Below are 27,454 nucleotides of genomic sequence, written 5' to 3'. Positions count from 1 at the left end.
TAATGGTACGGCTGATTTGGTATATAACGATTCGAATAAATTCCCTGAGAAATATATTAGTTTATAATGAATAGCTGTCGTGGGTGGCCCGCCTTCACAAACCCTTTGTAGGCGTCATGACCTCAGACTGGACCATAGCCTTGAGCATTCAAATCTTACAAAGCGATTCATCTTATTGGAGTGTTCTGAACAACATGTGAAGACTGGAGTTTGTTTTGTTTGTTTTTTTTTTTAAAATCACAAACGTATCTGAATGGAACTTTTAAGATAAATGTTAGGGACAGGTTTAGTGATCGTACCTTTTCATACAACTTTATTCAAGGGAAATTAAACGAAGTCTTTCTAAATTATTCCTTTGAGGTTGTTTGGAATTCCATACTTGTTGTTGTTTTTTTGTTTATTTTTATTTATTTATTTATTTATTTTTACTCTGGTCTGGTTTTCTGATCCCTGTTGGTTGATAATTCAGATATTTATTTATTTATTTATCTATTTATTTATTTATTTATTTATTTATTTATTTATCCATTTATTATGTCTGTCTGCATTTTGACCCCCTGCTATAGACAATGATAATTATTCTTAGGGTGGGGGCAGAGGGGGATGCACTACAATAATTATACATCACAGATGGTGCAGGATTCAGCCTGGATTTGATCCAAGCCATAAGCGGAGCCTCTGCATTTAACGGTACTTTTGGCTTCCTGTGTAATCTTTATCTGAAAAACATTTCCCTCTCAGGAGACTGACAAGACCCTTTGCATTTCTAATTTATTATTTTTCATTTACTACACAATGTTCTATACATTACTTTTCAGTGTCCAGAACAATGTTGTTTGCATTTGAGCCGAATGAACGATCGTGCGTTTTAAAAACCAATCGGAGAAGATGAGGACAGCAGTGACCCTGACATTTGAATGGAGTTGCCATTCATTTCCCTCAGTCCTCATCATGCCTGTTAATGGGATGTAATCAAGTGGTTTCAAAGAAACTTAAACACTTGGACAAAACCAAGCTTGTCCTAATTTCAGGTTTGTATCTACTCCCCCACCAGAGTTATTCAATCTGGAAAGTGAGGGGAATCATTATTATTATTATTATTATTATTATTATTATTATTATTATTATTATTATTATTATTATTATTATTATTATTATTATTATTATTATTATTATTATTATTATTATTATTATTTATTTATTTATTTATTTTTTTCATTAATTTTCTGATCCACATAAATAATAATAATAAGTCTCAAACCTGAAATGTTCTGAATGCACACTATACTTACCTAGGTACCCCTAAAAAAAAAAAATTAAGCCTGAGACTCGAACCCTCCCTATTATACATTGACCCTATATGTGGAACTGTGAGCAATCTTGAGTATAACATTTCCACTTAAGTTCCAAGTCTAATAAACAAGAAAGATCACTTTTTATTCCGAGGAGCCAGGACCATCCTGATCCAAGATATTGAGGTTTTCGTAAATAGCTGTATAACTCAAATTTGTTGTGTGCCATGACACAACGTTGGTTAAACTGAGTAAAATTAAAAAAAGAAAGGGAAAAAAGAAATAAAAATGGTGCTTTTGCAATGCCAATACATAGAGGTGATCACTCCAAAAACTATTTTAAACGGTAGGGCAACCAGCTTTGCGATTACTGGACCACCTGAGACGGAATGACCCATTTACGTTTTGTGAAAAAAAAAATATTACTGTACAGAGGTTTATTGTAAGTGATTGTACTTTTATGTCTACTGTAAACTACCGTCTATCATGTAAATTAGTGTGTATTGTCTGAATTGTGCAATTGTACTTTCTGTATAAAAGATCCTGATTGCGCAGGGTAAGGCAGGTCCGCTGATTTACTGTACAATTCTTACAGCTACCATGATGATGATGATGATGATTTATCAGTCTAGTCTCACTTTAGAGAAAATGACAAGATTGCATTCACACAACCCCCCTTTCCACAAGCTGCTCTTGCTCATACTGTGTCACAGGACAAAGTAACAGAGGAAAACGCTATACATGAGCTCATAGACACCCAGGATTGATTTAGTGTTGCTGTAACTGACAGGGGAGAGAAAATGTGAGTCCCCCCGACTTGGTATCGAATTTAAACTCACACTACCCGCAATTGAGAGAAGCCGATCAACCTACGACACACGTCTTTGTACCCCTTAGTACCCTGAGAAGGCCCCCAAAGCACAAGGAGAACATACAAGAACTGTGCACAAAGGAGGGGGGATTCAAACCTAGGATGTGAGAGAGAAACGTCCTAACCGCTAAACCACCGTTCCCCCTCCCCCTGACACATTTATTTGAAATAGGGACATTTTATTGAGCATTAAACTTGGTATCAAAAAAGCAAATGTAGGTGTGGACATCTAAGGGTTAAAAAAAAAAAAAAAAAAAAGAGAAATTGTTTGGCTAATAGAATTCAGGTTGTATTTTGTTCGTCGCAAAGCGAACTGTCTGCTAAAGCAGCAACGTCACAGCGAAGCTTTTAGAAGAAAAGCCCCTTTCCCCACAATGCAGCACTGCTGTAGCACCTCAGCTGAGTGTGATCAAGTAGAAATCGACATCAGAGACTTGGGATCTGCTCACTGCAGCCTGCTGTGTCGTGATTTGTAAGTGTGTCTCAGTCCTGCGACAGTCTCCCGTCACCACTACCGCTCTCCTCCAACTGGTGCTGCTGTTGCTTTGGGGAGAAAAAGAGATGGATCACTTAGTCATGCTTAGATATTCAGCACTGTTTTCAGGAAGGGAAGAAGGGGAAAGCTCTGAAGAGGGAAAAGTAAACACATAAACTAGAGCCAGTGCAAGTGCAGTTCATCATGATGGACATAAACATTGCCTGCTAGTTTCAACAGACTTATAAACAGCCTTGGTTTTCTGGACTGTTTCACACCAAAACCACTGATTTGGACAAACGTCCAGAAACTAACTTCTGCCTAATGCGTGTTAGCTTTTTAAACATGTTCTCTCAAGCATAATTTCGACTCTTTTAAGTCGTGCAATACTTCTCAGCGAATGTGTGTGTTGATCGGAACTGGCTCTCTATAGTAGCTGTAAGTACCCTCGGCCACAACACGAGTTCATATGGATGACGGGTTGTGATGCCTTAGGCGATTAAACTGCACTGTTTACTGACCGCAGTTCATCTGTTGCTGTAGACAGTTTGCCAGCCTCGCTTTATCCTTTTCATCAATATAGCAGTAATGAGCACTTTGAGAGATTTGAAAGATGGACTATTCTCAGTACAGCGAAGACACTGATGTTTTGTGTTGTGTAGCAGGCTGTTGGTATGCTTTCCTGTATAAAACCAATTCCCACCCACATACCACATGCTTCCTGTGAGACGCATGAAGCACCTGCATCTTTTCAGAACTGCTGCCCTTGCTGCATCACAAGGCAGTGTAACACACTCAATACTACTACTAATACTATTTATTATTATTATTATTATTATTATTATTATTATTATTATTATTATTGCCTTCTTCATTTTTTATCAAATCCTCAATAGAATATTCATCATTAAAGGAAGAACAACCTCGCCCGATGATAGGAGTGGATTTCTTAGATCGCAAGTGCAACAATAAACTTATTAGAAATACTTTGTGCGAGCAGTGTTCCACTGAAATCTAGGGTTTTATGACGACAGCACATTTTCCTTCTTCACGGTCACTTCCAAATACAAACACACCCCCTAGTATATTCCAACCCCCAACACTCAGTGCGTTTACATGGACAACAATAATCCCCTATTAACCGATTAAGACGATACTGTGATTAAGAAACTACCATGTAAACAGCAATTTTTATTTACCTTAATCTGATTAAGGTCATACTCGAAGTATGCACTAATCGAATTAAGACGTGTGGAGTATTCCTGTTTTAGTCGCATTATCGACGTGTATTACAGACATGTAAACACCTTAATCACATTATTAACGTCGTGTGAGTTTTCACCGCAATTTGCGACGGGACACGGTCACACACGGCAGTTTTATGTTTTACAGCGAATAAGAGAGCACGGCTGCGTCCCAAACCGCGTACTTGCCTACTATAGGCCTGTAGTGGGGAAAAATACATGTATCTCGGCTACTATATGACGGTAAGTACGCGGTTTGGGACGCAGCCCACGGCCTCAAGCGCTCGTCTATTTGCACATACAGCATGACAAATAATTAACCGCACTTAAAGTGTCCGTAAAAAAAATTAAATAAAAACACCCAAAACTGTATACGGTACCATGACGAAGACGAACTGTATGTCGATACGTGAAATTCTGGAGGGACGTCGGACGTAATGACGTGTGCTGTTAATCTAATTATGTTCTATAACATGTAAAACGGGAACATGACGGGAGTATTCTAAAAGCGACTCATGTAAACACCTTAATCAGAATGTTGTCTTATTCAGAGTAGGGTCAATAATTAGATTACTACTGTCCATGTAAACGTAGTCATTGATTGGCAGATTTCTGTGCAAGGCATTGGAAATGCAAAATACAAAGGGAGGGATTTGATATCCAGTTTCGAATTTTGCAAGGCTCCATACACGATGGCGAGGAAGTGAAATATCAAACGGGGTATAACTGCGATTGGTTTTTTGATATGACGGGCTGTTAACTCGTAAGACGTGGGAAATGCAATTGCAAACGGCACTTTGCGTTTCAATTTGTCATCTGGCGGACACTGTACGTCCGTGTAAACGAAAATGCAAACGATAATACCCGATATGCGTTTCCGTTTGAGTCGCGTCACGATCTCTGAATCCGCAGATAGGAAACGCGACCGCGAATATACTTTGCGATCGCTTTCGGAAACACTTCCGCACGATTGGAGCGATGAACATGCTTTTTAACAGAGCAGCTCTGACGGTCGTGCAGCTGCGGATTACAGGTTTATAATAATATATTCGAAATGTTTCTATAGCAACAACTTGCACAAGGACTTACATGTACATATGGTGGGCACTCGTGTACTTTAAGACAAAAAAAATAACAACAAAGAAAAAACACATGAAGGAAAATGTATATTTATTGATATGGTATTGATATTTTTATAAGGGGACATTTATTCAAGGTTTCAGAGCTCCAGGTGGCAGCTGAAATGATCACAAACGCACCTAACTTTTTTTTTTTTTTTTTTTTTTTTTTTGTGCGACTACCCCCCCGCCAGTAGCCAGTGGCGACTGAAAAGACATGCCCAGGGGCGAGTTTACATTTTGTGCTGAACTCGCTCACCTCCTGCATCTGCCCGCCCTGCATTACTATCATGCTCTCCTGTTCTGCTCAGTGCTTGAAGTGAATAGCAAATGAATAGAACAGATTAGCACATAGCATTTCATGTATGAAGTGTTTTTATTTTATTTTTAAGCTTCTAACTAACGTGTGTGATGTAGCTAAGCTAGCTAGCTAGCTAGCGTTAGTCGAAAAACACCGACGACTGACAAGGAAATTACATGGTTAAATGACCAATAGACTTTTCTCACTCTCTGTCCAATCAAACCCTGCCTCCTCTACATCAGAATCCAACGATACAGAAACTGACTCGATCATTAAAAGTTCTCAGTCATTGTAGCCAGACCCGGCCTGTCATTGTCCGATGATAGCGAAGTGCAGCTAATTGAGTCTCCTGCGCCTTGGCTCCCCTGCCCGTGATGCAGTTCAAAGCAGCGTGGCTACAGGAGTTAGCCTGGTTCTGTTATAGCATGGTATGAACATTTTGTGCTCAAGCATGGCAGGTGATTGTGGCTAAAATCGATTTCGTTAGTGGTTCGAGTTTAAAAAAGAAATTGTGAAGAAGCATGGTAACAGTAAAATGCATAAGAATGTCAGGGGCGGCGTCATTGCTAGGATTGACTGATGTGCCAACCCCAATAGCAAAGATGTGAAGTCTGACTAAAGAATTGAAAATATAATTCAACGCAGCTTACGTACATTAAATCATTTGAAGGGATACCATTCACTAAAGAATCAAGAAAAAACTACATGTACATACTTAACAAGTAAACGGACCAGACAAGGACAGCAATGGGAGTAGTGAATGTGTAAAAAAAAAAAAAAAAAAAAAAAAGATTGAAAATGCCTTAGGAGAAGGGAGAACAATGAAGCAATAAGTAAGAATTGTTTGGAATTTATAGATATTACGATTACACATATACATTTAACTTATTTCAAGTTTGACATGTAAAGAAAATTTTGGCTCCCAATAAAAGAATCTATTTGGCCCCCTAAATATTTTGGGCTTTTTTGATCCAATGGCTCTTAAAGTTTTTATTTATTTATTTTATCTCTGGAGCCCTGCATTTATGGAAGGAGTCTCCAGTGTTAGAGCTTTCTAACGCTAGCTTAAGAAGGGAAGCTGTAACTTTAAGTTTTCCGACACGGGACAGTGGACTCAAGCTGCTATTTATTTATTTATTTATTTATTTATTTATTGTCTTAATAACTTCAGTAGAATTTGAAGAAATAACTGTTTATACTGTAACTGTGTATACGGTTATAATGTAAGTGATAACAGGAACGAAGTTGTTCCATGAATAATAAACAGATAAATAAATAAACAGATAAAAATGTACAATGTATCCTTCTGGGTTACTGATCAGAAGGTTGGGGGTTCCCCAACTGTTGAGCCCATGAGCAAGGCACTTCCTTAACCCTATCTGCTCCAGGGGTGCCGTATCATATCTGACCCTTCCTCACATGCTGGGATACGTGGGGGGAAAAAAATAAAAGAAATGATTTGATGAAGATACCACAGCTGCTTGATTTTCTCATCACAACAACATGAGCTGCCGTCTCTGAAGAACATGTTCGGACACAGAGCAGCTCATTGAAACGATGTAAATAAAGACCTATAAGCTTTGAGTGCGTTAATAGAATCAGAATATTCTTAATGCAATTGTATTAGTTATAATAATTGGCTGATTTTACATTATACCGAGCTACTACTCATAAATTGTCGTATTATTTCACTATGGAAATGTGTTGGAGTTCAACCAAAGTTCTATTTAGCTCTTTCATGGAGACTCGTTTCACATTCTGCGATTTCCAGACACCAGACGAGGTTCAGAGGCCAAGCGATGTATCTCCGGGACGACAGGTTGAACAGAAATCCGGCGAGAGATATATATATTTTTTTCACCTCGAGTTTAATGCCAGTTTAAAAACGAAACGGAGGAAACAGCAGTGTGGCAAAAGGGCATTTTTAAATCCTAACGGTTTTATTCATGAGGCAAGGCGCGAGGAGCTGTTTAGAATATTTATCAATGTGCTTAAGAGACCCCGAGTCACAGAAACACAATCTGGGCACAAGATTGGCAGAAAACTCATTACAGCCAATATAAAAGGAATAACATGACAAATTGGATTTGCTTATCACTCAGACATAGTCCTTATAATATTAAGCACTACTGATGAAAGGTCTGGTTTTATTTAGAATTAAAAATATATATATATATATTTGCCCATTTCTACTTGGGTGGTGAGGTGAGCAGGATTGCTGAAAGGAAAACGGTGTGCGAGATCTCGGGGTGTATGACTGTTTAAATCTCCGATGCATTCGGACTGTACTTAATCTTGTTCTCTCAGTGCTGAATCCGAATCCGTAACGTTCCATCTAAATGCCACTGCAACTGTACGTTCTATAAGAGTGTCGGTCTTTGTGTTCTCTCACAGTGGCAGATAGAGATGCAAGTGAACAGGATCAAAAACCAGGTAGACTTTAACAGAAAGCTTTTACACTGAGTGTACACCTTGTGGAAACGAGAGTCCTTGTGTAGTGTGTGTGTGTGTGTGTGTGTGTGTGTGTGTGTGTATGATTGAATCCATGTGACTGTGACCCGTAATCAAGCGAACTTGAACATGTGTGATGGGACTTGGAGTCTGTGGCGGCCATGTTTGTAGGCCATGTGCTGTGGAGTTCAATCAGGCGTAGACGTGACAAGTTCTTGCCTCTTACGTGTATAGTATTTGGCAGACACGCTTATCCAGAGCGACTTACGTTTATCCAATTTACTCAGCTGAGCAATTGAGGGTTGTTCAAGGAAGGACTCACCAGTGGCAGCTTGGTGGTGCTGGGATTTGACCTTATGACCAGAAGTCTAATATCTTAACCACTGAGCTACCACCACCCCATTCTTTACTAGCCTGGCTCTCTCATGCAGTTGCCTTCTCTATAACATCATAAGCACCGGTGTCCAATCTTATCCGGAAAGGGCCGGTGTGTGTGTGTGCGCAAGTTTTCGTTCCAACCAAGCAGAAGTTGCACTTGGATCCAAGTTCTTCTTGGATGAAGGCTTAACTTAATGTAGCCCTCATGCGCAACACTGCTGTGAGGTCTAATAGATTTCCAAACATACTATTTTATTCATTATGTTAGGCCTACCTGCAACAAGAACGCAAGAACTGAAATGCTACAAAAAATATCGGTTCTCTCATACATTATTTTAAGTTTTCATCACATTACACACACTCGCACATTTCAGGCAACTAAACTTTGCTCTTATTATTTCTTCCTTTGCCAGGTTTGTGTCCCAAAGGGGGAAAATTCCTGTGCTTCTGATATGGATAACCCATCAGGAGCCCCAGTGGAAGGTTTTTTTTTTTTTTTTTTTTTTTTTTTTTTTTTTTTTTTTTTTATAAAACAAAGCATGTATTCAGGTTCATTAGTGCAGCATTGATTTTCACTCTAGGTGGTGCGCCAGGAGCGTTATTGAATATTTATGAATTGGTCCTTACAAAGGCCTCTTGAAAGGGCTTCAGGAACAAAGGAAGTAATTCGTGAGGTGATGTCATAGCCATGGGCATGGTCAGTAAAAGTCACTGGAAGTGAGAAATAATGAATGACTTTACAATGAGATGTTCCTATAGAGTAGACGTATAACACGACGGCTCTGTATTTGTATCTGTATGTGTTTAAGTGCTCCAAATTTTCATATCCAGAGCTGTATTGCGTGTTTTGAGAAGGATGACAAAGAAAACACGGGGGGGAGCAGAGATGGAAAAGTCAGCATGAGAGAGCCATGCTGAGATGGAACCCAATGTGGCAGTCGGAGAAAGATATATTTACAAATAGCACTTATGTTAATGTTTTTATTATTATTATTATTTATATATATTCTTGTTCTGTCACAATGTATTATTTTAAATTAGCCAAATGCATTGTGTCCCCTGCAACCTTCACATTTTTATTCTCTTATATTGGAGCACTTTACTAATTCAAAAGCTACAATTCCTTTCTTTATCAATTCCTCTCTGGGCAAGGTGTTCAGTTTGTGCAGTGTGCAGTTTCATTATTAATATAAAGTGGGGAAAAAAAAATGTATTATAAGCCGTCACACTGACACTGGGGTGGAATTTAGAGGGTTCTACTTTATTTAGTTCTCCTGCACTTTTAGGCACCAAACTATTCCACATCAAATTATAGCTCAGAGGAAGTTTTCCCCACATTAGAAACTATGAAGCTGCAAATTCCAACTATTATTATTATTCTGTATTACTGACGATTACGTTCAGGGTAATCACTGCCTTTTAGCATTGCTACGCTACACTGCTACAGAAGTCTGATTCATCAGGAAAGGTCCTTTTATTCAGAGTCTGATTTGTATTCAGAAATAACTTATGAGAGTCTGTGAATGCAGTAAATATGGTACAAAAAAAAACAAAAAACAACAGATTCGATTCAAACACCAAATGAACTGAACAGAAAGCAGAAAATAAGTAAGTACGCAGGGAAGGAACGCAGGAAGGAAAGGTGGGATGGAGGGAAGGAAATAATGCATGAAGGAAAGAAGGCAGGAAGGAAGAAAGCATGGTAGAAGGATGTTAGTTAGGAAGGAAGGAAGATAGGTGAGAACGGAGGAGGGATGGGAGAAGGTAGGAAGGAAGGAAGGAAGGAAGATGGGTGAGAATGGAAGAGGGATGGGGAGAAGGAAAGAAGGCTGGGAGGAAGGAAGGAATGAAAGCATGAAGGAAGGTGGGAATGGATGGAGGGAAGGAAAGAAGGCAGGAAGGAAGAAAGCATGGTAGCAGGATGTTAGTTAGGAAGGAAGGAATGTGAGAAAGGTGGGATGGAGAGAAGGTAGGGAGGAAGGAAGATAGGTGAGGAGGGATGGAGAGAACGAAAGAAGGCTGGGAGGGAGGAAGGAAGAAAGCATGGAGGAAGGATGAAAGGAAGGAAGGTGAGAACGGAGGAGGGATGGAGAGAAGGAATGAAAGCATGGAGGAAGAACAGAAGGAAGGCAGGTAGAAGGAAGGTGGGAATGGATGGAGGGAAGGAAAGAAGGCAGGAAGGAAGAAAGCATGGTAGAAGGATGTTAGGAAGGAAGGAATGTGAGAAAGGAGGCATGGAGAGAAGGAAAGAAGGCTGGGAGGAAGGAAGGAAGGAAGAAAGCATGGTAGAAGGACGTAAGGAAGGTGAGAACGGAGGAGGGATGGAGAGAAGGAAAGAATGCATGAAAGAAAGAAGGCAGGACAACAACACATGAAGAAAAAAGCCAAGTAGAAGGAATAAAGGATGGACGGTGACGTAAGTAAGGAAGGAGAAGAACGGTAGCGTGGAAGGAAGGAAGGAAGAAAGGGACGTAAAATAAAATCATATATACTGTATCTACATTCTGATATGCAATAAAATTATTTTCTTTAAATTTATTTTCCTTTCTTCCTTCTCTTCCACCATCCTTCCTTCTACTTGAGTACTTCTACTAATATGATTTTCTAAATTGATGTACAGAGAGAGCGAGAGAGAGTGTGAGTGAGTGAGTATTATATCTGACACTCGTCTGTCCTGAAAAGCGTGCAGAGTGCTAACACGTATCACACGTTTTTTACAGTTACTACACTGACGAACTGTTTCATTTAAAAAAATGTAAAACACTTCTTTTTTTTTTTTTTTTTTTTTTTTTTTTTGTAATTTTTTATTTATTTATTTTTTATTAGTCTTTAAACACCGTTCTGGCTTTAGCACCTTGTGTATTGAGAGGGGAGTTTTATGATTATGAAGTGCTGCCTTAAAATCTCAAGGGTAAAAGGCAAAGGAATGATGATGTGGCCTTCCGTGTTTATGCTTTTAATATATAAAACCCAGTATGTCAAAAGGTTTGGCCGTCTGCCTCATTTACTAGCTCAATAAACAGCTCACAACACATCTTCACTGTTTAATGTTTAATCCCAGTGGTAATCTTTATGAATTACGGAGTTTTTATTTGAGTCATGTTGCTGATTCTGTGCATTTTTGTTTTCCTTTGTTTTTTTTTTTGTTTGTTTGTTTTTTCTTTCCCTCCATACATGTATTATAGATACCATAAACACGATGAACAAATTAAATCATAAGGAATTACTCCAGGCTCAGTTTTCCTGATGGACAAACAAACATTGTGATGTGTATTTATCTGTGCTGTAATAGTTTTGCTTAGCCTTGTGTTGTTGTTTTTTACACACACACACACACAGAGTGTGAAGGAGATTTTAGAAGTCGAGCACAACAGCGCTGACTATAATTATAAACGCTACGGTTCAGTTCTCGATAATCATATCAGAAAACTTGCCTCTGCGCTTCTCGGTATCGTTTACTTCACGCTCGGGGTGATTTTTAATTCAAGAAGTCACTAGAAATGATCACCAAACAAACGGACAGTGACGGAGTGCTGATGAGGAGAATAAAACGTGCTGAGATGACGCACCTAGGGTAAAGAGGAAGATACGACGCTATTATAAAGTCTCAACATTAAAGGTCTCGCTTATGTATGACCTCAGCGCACAAGATCATAAGCGTAAGATGACCCCTTGTTGGTGAAGTAGCGGCTTTGGTGGTTAAGGCTCTGGGTTACTGATACTGAAGGTCAGGAGTTCAAGCACCAGCTACCAACACTTTTCAAAACGTACTCCCCAATCGACATCTTCAGGGAGTCCTCAGCTAACAGCTGCTGCAAGAGTCTTCTTCAAACCCGCATCTTAAGGGGTTCTCTTCAACCAGCATCTTCCATGAGTTCTCCACTCAACCTCTTCCAGAGTTCTATCTTCAACTGGTTCCTGCAAAGCTTCCTGACGCTAGTCGAGAAAGAACCAGGAGAACCGCCGCCGAGAATACGAGACTCCGCTCCATTCACCAGTCTGAAAAGATTTCTGTAAGGGGGGGCAGAAAAGAAGAAGTAAAAAAAAAAAAAAACGAAAATTTGATCATCAGTAGAAACATGGTCTCTTCCTAGATAACAGCTGTTAGCATGAGCATGGTATGATTGTATCTAAACTCTCCTGTGAGAACAGGAAATGATTAGTGTCAGCCACTGCTCTCTGAAAAGGTGAAATATCCTCCATTAGAGAGTAAATCTGCCTCTGATGTAATCTGTAAGTGTGTATGAGCGTCAGTCCTCACACCGCATCATCCTGCACAACACCGTATTTCAATCGTGCATTGATTGAGCAAGATTAAGCCTTTGTGGAGTTTCTGTATTAAAAGATGCCAATCTGCTGCGTGTATTCATGTCAGCTGTGCTGCCCAGCTGTGTGGGCTCGAGAGAAACTCGCCGCATTCACGACCAAGCCAGAGCCATCGCATAAAATACTGCTAACCGTGGAGCTGCAATCATTTCCGCTGGGCAGGATCCGAGTGCTGAGTGGTTTTAAGAGCTGCCAGAAAACAGGATTGAGGAAGATTTTCTACATCACTTTTTTTTTTTTCACTTTTACTCAGACAGTAGAGCAGTTATCAGGGTTCTGCGATGTCATGGACAGCTCCAGCGTTCATGGTTTGATCCTGATCTCGGGTTACTGGTTTCCTCCCATCTTCCACAATCATGCCATTAGGTGGATTGGTGAAGATAGATAAATTTCCAGTAAGTGTGACTGTGTGCGTGCATGTTTCCCCATCCATACAGGGTGTATTCCTGCCTCCTGCAGGAATAAATGAATAATGAACGATTTGGTTTCAGAATTTAAACCATAGCAAGTTGCACCATTCCTCCAATCTATTCCTTTATTTATTTATTTATTTATTTTTTTTTATATAAACAAAGGGCTTTACATGTACTTGAGTTCTTCATTAATTCATTCATTTTAATGCTATATTATGCAATCTAAATTTATACACACACTAGGGATGTGTCCGAATCCGAATATAAAAACATAACTAGGAATGAACTGATAATTCAGTGGAAACAGATAGGAGGTGCTCTATTTGTATGTTTCCTTTTATACTATTATACTATCATATTATAATGAAATTGCGCTTAAAGGACTCCATTTTGACTCCTAGGATAGCAGCAGTGCTAACCTGTGCATCCCGAGTGTCTGGGGTCGCCCCCAATTAGGGGCTCAAACTCACGATCATGGTACCAAGACTTCCATGCGCTACCAACTCCTGATTCTAGATTACAGCTGTATTTCTGTAAAGCTGCTTTGTGACAATATCTACTGAACTAAACTGAAAGCAGTCCTTTATTGTGTTGATTTGCTTGTTTGATAGTGTAGTTAGTGCTTCCTTTGTAAGATAGGTTTCACCATGAAGCGTTGATGAGAGAAAATTGTTGGCCAATAGATTAGTGCTAAGCGGTGACGTATTTGATGAATTTAGAGTAGTGCTCATTGGGGCTCAACAAAAACAGATGCAGAAGTGGGCGGTTTTTACCCTTATGCTGGTGGGGTGGGGTGGGGTGGGGGTAGTTTTTACACTCATGATAGTTGGAGAGGGTAGTTTTTACCCTCATGCTGTTGGGGAGGATGGTTTTTTTCTCTCATGCTGGTGGGGAGGATGGTTTTTTACCCTCATGCTGGTGGGAGAGGGTAGTTTTTACTCTCATGCTGGTGGGGGAGGACAGTTTTTACTCTCATGATAGTGGGAGAGAGTAGTTTTACTCATGCTGGTGGGAGGGAGTAGTTTTTACTCTTATGCTGATGGGAGAGGACAGTTTTTACTCTCATGTTGGTGGGAGAGGGTAGTTTTTTTTCCCTCATGCTGGTGGGGAGGATGGTTTTTACTCTCATGCTGGTGGGAGAGGGTAGTTTTTACTCTCATGCTGGTGGGAGAGGGTAGTTTTTACTCTCATGCTGGTGGGAGGGAGTAGTTTTTACTCTTATGCTGGTGCGAGAGGACAGTTTTTTACTCTCATGTTGGTGGGAGAGGGTAGTTTTTGCCCTCATGCTGGTGGGGAGGATGGTTTTTATTCTCATGCTGATGGGAGAGGACAGTTTTTTTTGCTGGTGAGGGCGGTTTTTACTTCTGTGATGGTTAAAGACTGGAGCAGGCAGGATTGGTCAGAATCCCTTCTGGGATTAGCGAAACCGTTCTCTAATCTGGAGTTTAAAGACAATTCATTTGTGCGTTACGTAGACAGCCGATAACATCACTCATTCTAATGGTTTCTAATTCACAGCACATGCTGTAACAATGCAGGAAGCGATCTCTGCTCAAGAGCTTAGTGAAGTGCTGAAATGAACATTTACACCAACTAATGATGTGTGGAATTTCGTTGAATACAGTTTATTAACATCCCGTATCTGTCCTGGAGAGAGTCACAATTTTTCAGGTTGATGTATCTGATGCCATTTCACTGCCATTTTTTACCCGCCCGGGAGATCGTCAGGTTAAATCTTAATCAAATACAAGCTGTCGTTTCTACTGAGCACAAAACATATATCCGCTATTTAATAAAGCGCATTCTGCTAATAACATTCCCACAGAAATGCACTTTGGGCTGCGTGAAAAAGCTCACCGTGGCCATCGTTAATTACAGTCATCACACGAAGAGAGCCGAGACAAGATGTGTGTGTGGGGGTGGGGGATAATAATTTGTGCATTTTTGCACCCTGTTATTAACTTTATTTAACCATTTGTCCAGAACCAAAAGCCAGGCTAATTTCAGAGCTGCTAGAATTTTCTATTCGTTGTATCATCACCATCTCTCCATGGCTTTCATCTAGAACCAGTGACAACTTGAAATTCATTTCAGTGATGAATGCAAGTAAAATGTACTGATTAAATCACATCATACACAAGATACAAAAGCCAACATATGTCATAGTGTGAATCTACAGAAATGTACAGTACATCAGACTGTCCATTAGTGATGTCAAGTATCAATGAGTTAATGATTAATAAAAGCTCTGAAATATCCTTAAGATGTATTCAAAGAATTTATATCCAAGTTTTGGAAGCTGGAGAGTCCTGATCAGTAGATTAAGCATTACATTTTGTAGAAGATAGCTATAAATATTAAATGTACAATGCCTTGTGTAAGAATTCACCTCAATTGAACTTCTGTACATTTTGTAGGTGTACAACTTGGAAATGAAATAGACTTCATTGGAATTATATATCATGAATCTACACAGAATAGCTCATAATAGTGAAGTGGGAAACTTAAAAATTGCCCATGAATGAGTTTCTATGAGAAGCCACACTGAAGCGCTATGTTTGTTGGAAACCAAACATCACTCATCACCCAGAGAATGCGATCGACAGTGAAGCACGGTGGTGGTAGCATTATGTTTGGCCTCTTGGTTGCGTCTCTTACTTTTGCTTCATGGCCTCCTCTAGGCAGAGCTGCAGTTTTGCCATATTCTTATTCTTTACCAGTAGTTTCTAGGATTTGGTACAAAATTTTTCTTCTGATCTTTTGAAGCCCTCCATAGCCCCCCCATATCTATCTAACCTCTTTCATCCTTACATCCCAGCATGGACTCCTCTGATTCAGACTTACTCACTGTACCGAGTCTCCTCTTTTCCACCACGGGTGGTAGATCATTTCCTACATATATACCGCGTATTGGTTATATAATATGGAGATTTATATAATTAGTTATATAATCTCCACAGTATCAACTAAGTAAAGGCTCTCAGGCACTCAGTCAGATATTGCCAAAAGGAACATTTCAGTATATATTTGAGAAAATACACCTCGTTACATAGCGTTTATAATTTAAGATTAATAAGATTTGGTGCATTGATCATCCTTCTCACGTATTCTTTCAGTTGGGTTCGTTCAGTTCCCAGAACGACATTCATAGACGAAATACCATTGTGTTTGAACCCAGTGCACCTTGTCTGGTAGTGATGTACACTGCGTACACATCTTACCATCAACACCACTGTGACTGTGGTATTGAGGTCAGAAGCTGAGGTTGCAGACACCTGCACAGCATGTTAACAAACCCCGACACAAACATGTCCAACCTTTCCACTAACCCTCTGTGAGCGTCTGCTCTGTGTGTACGTACAATCTGCAAGCCTTGCTTAACATACACACTTCAGCACAGAACAGACAGTTTACTACATGCTCTCTGTTGGAAATGAGGTTTGTGACCATATCATCAAAATAGGGCTGGGTGATTCTGTAGATCATAATGCATTGCATATTATTAAAGGTATTATGGTGTTAAGCAGCTCTGTTATGTTCCCGCATGCTTGGTCTGAAGAGCTACCGGCTTTCAAACCGTAGATCGGACTGGAAAAAACAGCAGACCATCGTCGCCAGTTGTACGCATTTTTCTACTATTGACCCTGTCTGTTTGTTTGTTTATTGTGATTCGCCTCGACGATCTCTCTGCTACTTTAACTATGAACCCTGTTCTTGCATCCAAACCCTGTCTGTATCTGACAGAAATGATATCCCAAGATCAATACTGTTTTATAAGCGTAAAATAAGTAGCGAAGAGTCAATGCCGAACACAAACTGTACTGATAACCATGAAAGTATTGATGTGGGAAGAACAATTTATATTAAAACTATTTATATAAACTTGGACTAGCAGGGGAAAAAAAATGCACAAGGAGCATCATGTCTCTCAAACAGTGAATGTTTAGAGATGCACAAGATCAAAAAGTATTGTGATATTTAATCACACTGAAAAATGATTCGGTTTCCCCAATGTTTCTGTGACTCAACTCTCATACAGCTACGACTGTTATACCAGTGCGGTATTACAGTATATGTAGCACTCGTGCTAACGTGTAACGGACAAAAACTGTCCCCAGAGAGCACGTATCGATCCTTCATGATGGAGAACTTTTAATTTCTTTGAAGAACACATTATAAAGGATTAAAACCAAGCACTAGAATGAAAGAACATAACCAGTCTAATACTAAACCCTGTGGAATGCCATGCTAAAATAGTGTAGTCTAGTAGGCACTAGTATATTCATTGCATTGCATTGTGGTGATAAATGAGAAAAAGATCTCAAAAAAAAAAAAAAATCTATCAATACAAAACCTCCAAATGTCTCATTAAAATAATAATATAACAAGTAATAATTTATACATTTTGTTTAAGAGTAGTCCCTTGCCATTTTGGTTTACACGACGGTACACCGTTAAACACCCCCTGCTCTGCATTATCGAAATGTACGCTTCTATATATCAGGAGCGTTCAGGCTTTACACCAATCTAATTTGTTGGTTTGATATAAACAAATCCAGAAATGCTCAAGGTGAGTCTGTGTGAAATTTTCAAATATGGATTTATCCATCCGTCCCTCTTCTATACCGCTTTATCCTTTTCAGAGTCACGGGGGAACCTGGAGTCTATCCCAGGGAGCATCGGGCACGAGGCGGGGTACACCCTGGACAGGGTGCCAATCCATCGCAGGGCACAATCACATACTACGGACACTTTGGACATGCCAATCAGCCTACCATGCATGTCTTTGGACTGGAGGAGGAAACCGGAGTACCCGGAGGAAACCCCCACAGCACGGGGAGAACATGCAAACTCCACACACACGGAATCGAACCCCCGACCCTGGAGGTGTGAGGCGAACGTGCTGACCACTAAGACACCTATGTGCGAGAGATTTAATGTAAAGTCTTCACGTGAGAAACGCTCAACAGTTCTAGTTTATGCTCTTTATAAGCTTTGTGAATCCACAATCATGGATATGGATGAACATCGGCCATAGCTGGTACACAGAATATTAGAAGTAAACCTGAACAAAAGTAGAACTTCGTGGGAAACCTGGAAACAATGGCTCAAATGACTAAGGAATGGCAAGGCTTCACAGTTTATATGATGTCTGTGTGCTTTATATTGTATATGGTTCAGACAGGAAATGAGTTCAAAATTCAGAGGACGGTGCCCCCTGGTGGCATGGCAGAGAACTGTCTGTGATGACTGCGACAAGGGCATTAATTCAGAGTGATTCACACTAGGGGAGTGTTCATTTTATGAGATGGGTAAATTTTGTAATAAAACACTGGGGTTTACACCGGTTTGCCGAATCCACACCAAATATAAACTTGTCTCCAGGGATACATTAATCTTCTCTCTAGCTGTTTAATGAACCAATGAGAACTGGAGATTAGGAGCCATCAGAAAGTGTGCTAATTCACCCCAACCAGTTTAATCATCATAATGAGGTGGACGTCTAGCTAGATCTCTTGTGAGTACAGCCATGAAGACATTAGCAACTTAAGTCTACTTGAATGAATGAATGAATGAATGCCTTTTATTGTCACTATACACATGTACAATGAAATTAAGAGCCACTCTTTTTTGTTTCGTGCCAACATGTACATAAAATAAACAAGAAGAATAAACAAGATAAATAAACAGATAAATAAACAAGATCAATAAGCAAGATATTGGGGCGGAGGGGGGAGGTACTATGAAATGCACAGTTTTGAGACACTATATACATATACTGTGAAATCAGTACATGTATGTGTTTAGAATGGTAATAGCTTTTGTGAAAAAACTATTCTTAAATCCATTAGTCCTTGTTTTGATGCACCTGTAACGTCTCCCTGAGGGCAACATATTGAACAGATCAGAGCCAGGGTGAGAGCTGTCCTTAATGATGGTTTTTCCTCTGCTGAGGCAACGGGAAGTGTAAATATCCATCAGGGAGGGGAGAGGGCAGCCAATGATCTTCTGTGCTGCTCTTATTACTCTCTGAAGCCTCTCCCTGTCTGCCGCGGTGCAGCTACCATACCACACCGTGATACAGTATGTCAGCAGGCTCTCGACGGACAAGCAGTGGAAGATCAGCAGCAGATTGGGGTCCAGATTGTACTTCCTGAGAACTCTCAGGAAGTATAGCCGCGTTTGAGCCTTCTTAATAACCGCTGTGATGTTGTCCGTCCAGGAGATGTCTGCAGAGATAAGGACGCCAAGAAACCGGAAGGTGTGGACTCGCTCCACACACTCACCATTGATGAAAAGGGGGGCTAGCTCAGTGTTGTGCTTCCTGAAGTCTACAATGAGCTCCTTGGTTTTCTTCGTGTTTAGAGCCAGATTGTTCTTTGAACACCAGGCTGCCAAGTTCAGGACTTCCTCTCTGTAGGCTACCTCATCTCCTTTTGAGATGAGTCCGACTACTGTGGTGTCGTCAGCAAACTTGACGATAAGATTATTATTGTGGACTGGACTACTGTCGTATGTGTAGAGACAGTACAGGAGGGGGCTCAGCACACTGTCTCTCTGTCTGAGCCCGGATGGTGAGAAAGTCCTTTATCCAGGCACATGTGAGGGGGGGTGGGGCAAGAGTGACCAATTTGCTGATGAGAATGTCCGGAATGATTGTATTAAAAGCCGAACTGTAATCCACAAAAAGCATCCGTATGTAGCTGTGTTGCTTCTCTAGATGTCTCAACACGGAGTGGACAGCTACGGCAATAGCATCCTCTGTGGATCTGTTTGCGCGATATGCAAACTGATAAGGATCGAAGTCTGGGGGGAAGTAGTCCTTGATGTGCTGAAGAACCAATCTCTCAAAGCACTTCATGATATCTGGAGTGAGGGCCACAGGACGATAATCATTTAGGTTAGTGGTGGGAGACTTCTTTGGCACTGGAATGATTGTGGCTGATTTTAGGCAGGGCGGGATGACTGCTTGGGCCAGGGAGAGATTGAAGATTCTGGTAAAGATGTGGGCAAGCTGGTGGGCACACGATCTGAGCACCTTACCAGGTACTCCGTCTGGGCCAGCAGCTTTCCTGGGGTTAACTGCCAGAAACATCCGTCTAACATCGTGTTCCCTCACAGTAAGTAGAGTGGTGCAGGAACCAGGAGGGGATGGAGGCAGGGCTGGACTGGTACGGGAGCCAGATGAGGGTGGAGGTGGGGCTGGAGCAGATGAGTGCTGTTGTTGTGATGTTTCAAAGCGAGCAAAGAAGCAATTTAGCTCTTCTGCCAGCATCGCACTCAGGTCTCCTGTTGTCGCATCACGGCATCTGTAGTTCGTGATGTCTTGTATGCCCTGCCACACCTCCCGTTTATTTTTGCTGGACAGGTGGGACTCTATGCTCCTCTTATGGACCGCCTTAGCTTCCTTAATACCACCTTTCAGGTTGGCACGAGCGGCTCTGTACAGAGCTCTATTACCAGACCTGAAGGCAGCGTCGTGGGCTTTAAGGAGTGTGCGGACCTGTTTGGTCATCCAAGGTTTCTGGTTTTGGAAAACCCGAATGTTTTTGTCCACAGTCACATTTCCGATACAGAACTTGATATAGTCCAGTACCGTTCCTGTTAATGTTTCTAGCTCTTGATGTTTAAATAAATCCCAGTCTGTCTGTTCAAAGCAGTCCTGTAGTTTGCAGAATGCATCGTCAGGCCGGGTGGTAACAGTCTTTATAGTGGTCTTGACACTGAGTCTGAGGGGGGTGTAGGCAGGGGAGAGCAGGAGGGAGAGATGGTCTGATTGGCCGAGGTGGGGGAGAGGTATGGCTCTATACGCGTGCTTAATGTTGGAGTAAACATGATCCAGAGTGTTCGCCCCTCTAGTAAAGTACTTAACATGTTGATAAAATTTCGGGAGTACAGTCTTCAAGTTCGCCTTATTAAAATCTCCTGCAATTATGTGAACACCGTCGGGGTAAGCCCTCTGCTGCTCGTTTATGGTGTTCAACAGGAGAGAGAGCGCCGTGTTCACATTGGCGTCGGGTGGAATATACACAGCCGTGATAATCACTACTGTTAGCTCTCTCGGTAGGAAAAAGGGCCGACATCTTACAGACATGTACTCGAGGTCAGGGGAACAATGTTTATCTATCATTGTTCCGTTATTACACCAATTCTCATGCACGTACATACAGAGCCCCTCCTCTGCTCTTACCTCAGTCCTGTCCCAGCGGAGCATAGTATGACCTTCTAGCTGCATGCTAGCATCGGGTATCCTCGGATGAAGCCAGGTTTCAGTAATAATCAAAACACAGCAATCATGAACGTAGCGATTTCCAGCTAGTTGTAATTCCAAATCGTCGATTTTATGCACTAGGGATCTGGCATTGGAGAGAAACAGGCTCGGTAAAGGTGGCTTGTGTGGTTGTTTTCTTAGCCTTAACATAATACCGGACCTGCATCCCCGCTTTTGCTTCCTCTCCCTTCTCCGTCTGCGCCGCCTTCTGGACCCGACAACAATCCACGGAGAGCCCGGCAATCTCGCTATGTCGTCTGGGATGTTGTGTGTGTGGTGAGATACTTAAGTCTCTGTGGTAAAGGCTGCAGGAAAAACGTCACTCTTCCTGCTTCGAGACGGAGAAATGTTTAATAGAATGAAGGGGTGGAGATTATAGCTTCCACTGTTGGGCCCTCAAATGCTCCGATGTATAAATGAGATAAATGTATGTCGCCCTGGATAAGAGCGTCTGCCAAATGCTGTAAATGTAAACCATTATTACAGTTTATACCACAGCGCTGTTAAATTCTAGATTCTGATTGGTCAAAAGGTGTTGATTTTCTGTAAATATATATATAAATTGCAATGATTTGCTGTGGAATTGTGCGATGAAATAAAACACTCTGGAGAGAGAGAGAGAGAGAGAGAGAGAGAGAGAGAGAGAGAGAGAGAGAGAGAGAGAGAGATCATCCAGTTTCACATGGCATCATCAAAGGGAGAGAAGAAGGACACTGGCAGTGACATTTGGAATAAATAAAAAAAGAGATTAGCAAAACACAGATCTATTTCAGCTGCGGAAGAAATTGTCCTTGCTTCATCAAGCTTCTTGGATTAAACAATATTTTGTCTAAATGAGTTTTGCCCTCAGCATTACATCTGCAGCCTACTGCGTGATGAATCTCCTATCAGGCTGATGGTAAAGACAGGTGCTCTGCAGATTGCTTCCTGTAAATATTTAAACAGTGAAGACATATGCAAGGGTAATATGTGTGTGTGTGTGTGTGTGTGTGTGTGTGTGTGTGTGTGTGTGTGTGTGTACACTGTGCTATAGAACGATGTGTATGACTGACGAATGGATAACTACAAGGCTCCGTCAGGGTCAAATTTCTGCCATGTGTGAAATGATTGAAAGCTTGTTAGAGGTGATATGAAGGAATATCATTCAAACCACTTCTTTTCTGAACTAAAAATAAAGAATTTCCCAAAGGCATCCCAATGTTTCCAACTTCCCTCCTGAAGGAACCTTTTGAGCAGCCCTCAGTCATAGTATCACAGATAGATCAGGTATCGTTCAACTGAATTCATCCATTTGATACTTCGGGCCCGTAGTGGCCTTAACGTTGCTGAAACGTCATGTTTTGACATCGTACTGTGGATATTTTTTTTTTTTGACAGAAACACAAAGATGTGTTCACTCCAACTCTGTCTTAACACTTTTAGGAAACTTTTGAAAAGGTTTTTTTTTTTTTTTTTTTTCTTTGTTTCTCTGTCTGCACCGGTACTTAAAGCTTTTGAGAATAGTTTTCTTTCAAATAAATGAATCATACAAGTTTATAAGACAAAAAAAAAAAAGTTAAACACTGGGTGGAAAATTCTTATAAATGTTCCCTCAAAGTGGCATTAAGTGAGGAACAGGAGTTATCTTAGGCATAAATCTTAAGGATGAAGTATGATGGTTGCATTTCGCATAAATCGATCAACCAAAAAATACGAAAAGTGGGATTTACCCAAGATCTAATGAGATCAGAAGTGAACTTTTAGGTGTTGGCACAAAGGAAAAAAAAACCCAACACTGCTTTCCCACTGAGAAACACCATCCACATAGCGAAGCATGGTGGTGGTAGCATTATGTTCAGTGTTGCTCTTGTCTTCTTGGTGGATTCTTTGAAGAATCCTCTCTTTATCTAGTAACCCATTTTTAGAGGAGTTACGGTTGTCATATCCTTTCCTTTTTTTTTTTTTTTTTTAATAAATAGATTTAATCTCACTCTGTTGGATGTATGTAGGTTATGTTTTATGACCAGACCCTGCATACATATGTTGTGTCAAAACTAATTTCACTCCAACAGGGGTGAATACTTATGCACAGTCTTCTCGCAATCAAACATTCTGTTGTACTGTTACAACCCGGAAGTGAAATTTACTTGATTGGACCTCCATTACTGTAAAATGGCTAATTAAGTTCTGTGTTCTGTCACCAACAGAAGTCATAAAGAACTCAAAAGGATATGGCTCAACTGCGATACTTCCTAGAGGAGGCCATCCACCAAACGTCAGTGAACGAGTAAGGAGGGCATCATTGGGAGGCAGGTGAGAAGCACGCCATTATTTCAAATAAATACATAAATAAATCCCTCAGCAAACATGTGGGGAAAAAAAGTTTCCTGCTCCGATGAGTCCAAAATGAAACTTTTTTTGGCCTTTGTAAAAAGTGCAAGTTTGGTAGAAACCGAACATTGATTATTACCCCGAGAACACTGACGCATGGTGGTTGTAGTACTAGGTTCTGTAGATGCGTTTCAGGTTAATCCCATTATAAAAAAAAAAACCTCTTCCTGTTTGCAAGAGATTGAATAAATAATGTCGTGAATAAATAATACCGTATACTTTAGTATTTACTATAGTAAACTGTACTGTATACTATATAATAGTATTCACTACACTTTGTTAATGTATACTACAGCATACATGACATAATTAACAGGAAGCAAATCCATGTAAGAGACAAACAACTCCATATATGGTATTCAGGAAGTCATGGTATGCAAGCAGATGTTGTTCGGGAAGGTATGTAAATGCTCACAAGTGGTATCCAGGGAGACCAAGGAATGCTCAAATGGTGAAGGGGGTTTTATCTGTCTGTACCTGGTTTGGAAGAGGTACGACACAGAGGAACAAAGAGAACAAGGTGTTAACACGGGAACAAAGAGCGACGAGGTGTTCACAAACGAACAAAGAGGAAAACGTGTTAACACAAGGGAACAGACAGGGAAGAGCATTCACAGTAAACGTATCGAGTATACTCTAGGATTTACTGCAGTAAACTGTAGTAGATTGCGGTATATTATATTATTTCCTACACTTTATCCATTCACTAGTCAGTTCTACAATAGTGTACAAACGTCATTTCTACAGTGTTTTAAATATTAGAGTTACTATAGAATACTATGGGATACTACAGTGGGTTGAATACTTATATAAACTAAAAACAACGTACATTCCTGAACTGAAATATGTTTCTCTTTTGCTCCGTGGTGATAAATACTAAGTAGGTTACTCATCCATCCATCTTCTATACCGCTTATCCTATCGGGTCACGGGGAACCTGGAGTCTATACCAGTGTGCATGGGGAACAGGGCGGGGGACAACATGGACAATCCATCGCAGGGCACGATCACATATTCACACACCCGTTCATACACTACAGACAGTTTGGACACGCCAATCAACCTACCATGCATGTCGTGGACTGGGAGAGGAAATTGGAGTACCCGGAGGAAACTCTGAATTTGTGGAGAACATGTAAACTCCACACACACAGGGCGGTGGTGGGAATCGAACCCTCAACTCTGGAGGTGTGAGGTGAACGTGCTAATCACTAAGCCACCGTGCCCCTGAGGTTAGGTAAACAAAGGAGTTCTGCTAAAATCCATAGAATTTGTAATAATACTGTTGTTTTTTCGTTTCTTCAGTCATTTCTTCATTCATCTTCTTAAGTGCTTTTTCCTGGTCAGGCTTGAGGTGGAGCCGGAGCCTGTCCCAGGAGCACTGGGAGTCAGTCTGGAATACAGTGATGCAGGAATGAATGAGACTCTAGTCCATCACACACATATACATAATCATTAATAAGAGCAGTGAGGTTGGCAAGACTATGCTACTGCAGCACTCATGTTCATAATGTCCCTCAATAATATAGAAACCTATTCATTAAAGTCCAGAAACACATAGGCATCGAGACCTGACTTTAATTCTGCCTCTCAAATAGAAAAGTGACCTTTAACTTTAAAGACGAGGACATATTTTATAAACCATGAGGATGATTTTGAAAAGGTTACATCATACTGCTTCAAAGGAAACAAACCCAACCCATAATATCTCTAAGGCTTTAAGGATTATATTCAACTTTCTCTGGTTTAGAGAAAGATTTTTTGACAGAATGGATAATATTTTGTGGCATTTCTAAAGTAAATATTACAGATGATGTAAGAGCAAAGCAGTGTAGGCATCTCCTATTGATCGATTAATACCTATCAGGGATATCATGGAAATGGAAAGGTTTGCAGTCAAAACGGGATATTTCTTCCCGTCATTTAAAATATACCACAGTGTAGTCTTGATTCTGATTGGTCCGAAGGTGCTACAGGAACACCTCTGACAGTAGTCCATCCATTCATTCTCCACTCACACAAGGTTGTGGGGGAGGCTGGAGCTTATCCCAGGAAACTACCAGGGGAATCACACACACACATTACGGACAATTTGATAATGCCAATCAGTGGAAGGAAACCAGAGTACCCAGAGGAAACCCCCAAAGCACCGGCAGGGCATGCAACTGGATAACTGGATTTGAATCCAAAACCCCAGAGATGCGAGGCAAACATGCCAACCCCTAAGCCATCATGCCCCCCACCTCTGACAGTAATGCAGCCGCAAATCATGGATCTATATTAATACACTCGTTCTAATAATGCGCTATGGTTTTTATTGCAACAAGTTATGCAATGGTGTGTATGGCGGACGTTTAACAAAAACAGATTGTAATCATTGATATGATGAAGCTTTCTCCAAGGAGTCCTTCTCGTTACTAATTTTTACGCCTCAAATACCCTTAAAATATCCTTTGAACCGGAAGATAAACCATTTCAGACATTTGACCTTGCTGTGACCTTTCATCTGCTGGCTACACTGATAATTGCATATAAATCTTATAAATGTTCAACCACTCAATCTTGAGATATTGTGAAAACTCAACCAGAAATTTAATCAGTCCATGCAGGAGTCTTTTTGTGATTGTTGCAGGTAAAAACGCTTGATTTTGCTTTATTCAAATAATGCGAAGCAATTTGTAGCGTGTTTTATTTTTGTGTGTGGGTGTGTGCGCTTTTTTGCGGCAAACTACTCGAATTGGCGAACTTGCAATCACAGAAAATAGTTTTGCATGGCCTTTCATGGAGATGTTTGTTGCAAAACGAGACCTTTTAGCCGTACACATGTTCGACGCACGTGAATCGAAGAGCTCTTTGGCTGAACGCACGTCGTGATGACGTCACATGATGCGTCTCGGCCCAAGTCTGCCGAGTATCAAATCGCATAATGACATAAAACCTAAGGAAAAAAAAAGCTCCAGTTAGAAGCAGGAGCAAAAACATCCACACTGTTCTCTTAACAACCAGAAACGAAAATAAGTAATGCAAGTAAAATGTTACCCTTTTTCCAAATATCTTTCCTTCAAAAACAGCTATTCATCAAAAGCTTTTATGCTATATAAAAACGGCACCAAAGGTACCAAATGAACCAATTTCGCATATGCTTGCAGGAAAGACTAGTTATTTTTCAGGCAGGATTTCGAGACACACAGTCTCTCAGTCTCACCATCTCTCTCAAAGCTCAAAGCTGGAAGCCTGGAAGTAACATCAAAGAGCTAAAACACAGCCTCGGATATGCATTTCCTTATGATATTATACAGGCCTACACACACACACACACACACACACACACACACACACACACACACACACACACACACACACACACACACACACACACACACACACACACAATGAATATAATTTGGTGACCATGTAAGGTCAAAATTATTTTTCAGCAGGCATAACAAAAGTGAATGGAAGTTTAAAAAAAAAAAAAAAAGGTTTCTCGGTTAGGAGTCTGCGCTTTTCATCTGCAGACTGAAAACAAAGCCAAGCCTCTGAACCTGCACTAATGAGCATCAGCCCTATCTCATATTCACCAAACTTCTTAAACTTTAATGAATGTACTGTACACCAGTTTTAATTTCCTCTTGCTATTTGGAAGGAAGGACAAAAATCCAGGAGGGTAAACAAGTGTCCAAGCAAGCTAAAAGACCAAGCTATTCATGTAGCTGTAACAGAAATGATGGGAAGTGAAAGCTGTGGACGCATTAACATGTTCCCGAAGGATTTATCTGAATACTGATATGTTAATATACAAACATATACAGTATTATTCCGAATAAACAGATGATGTTCTAACCAAATACAAATGCTAGGAGGCACTCCAAGGAGTCAGCATTGGATAGCCTATGATTGGTTCTATCAGGAGACCAATCAGAGGAAGGACGGGTTGGAGTCA

The 27,454-nt window shown here is 40.6% G+C and overlaps 1 long non-coding RNA gene across 3 annotated transcripts in view; it reads left to right on the top strand.

The window, feature by feature from the left end:
* Positions 1-27,454, top strand: part of LOC108266165 (uncharacterized) — a 96,714-nt gene that overhangs the window by 36,604 nt on the left and 32,656 nt on the right. For all 3 annotated transcript variants that reach the window (XR_001812824.3, XR_008396547.1, XR_001812825.3), the window contains exon 2: positions 23,328-23,433. This is a non-coding gene — a long non-coding RNA (uncharacterized LOC108266165). The remainder of the gene's footprint in view (positions 1-23,327; positions 23,434-27,454) is intronic.

Source organism: Ictalurus punctatus, chromosome 6 (genome assembly GCF_001660625.3).
Source record: "Ictalurus punctatus breed USDA103 chromosome 6, Coco_2.0, whole genome shotgun sequence".
NCBI classification, from domain to species: Eukaryota; Metazoa; Chordata; class Actinopteri; order Siluriformes; family Ictaluridae; genus Ictalurus; species Ictalurus punctatus.
This window is presented reverse-complemented; position numbering and strand designations above follow the sequence as displayed.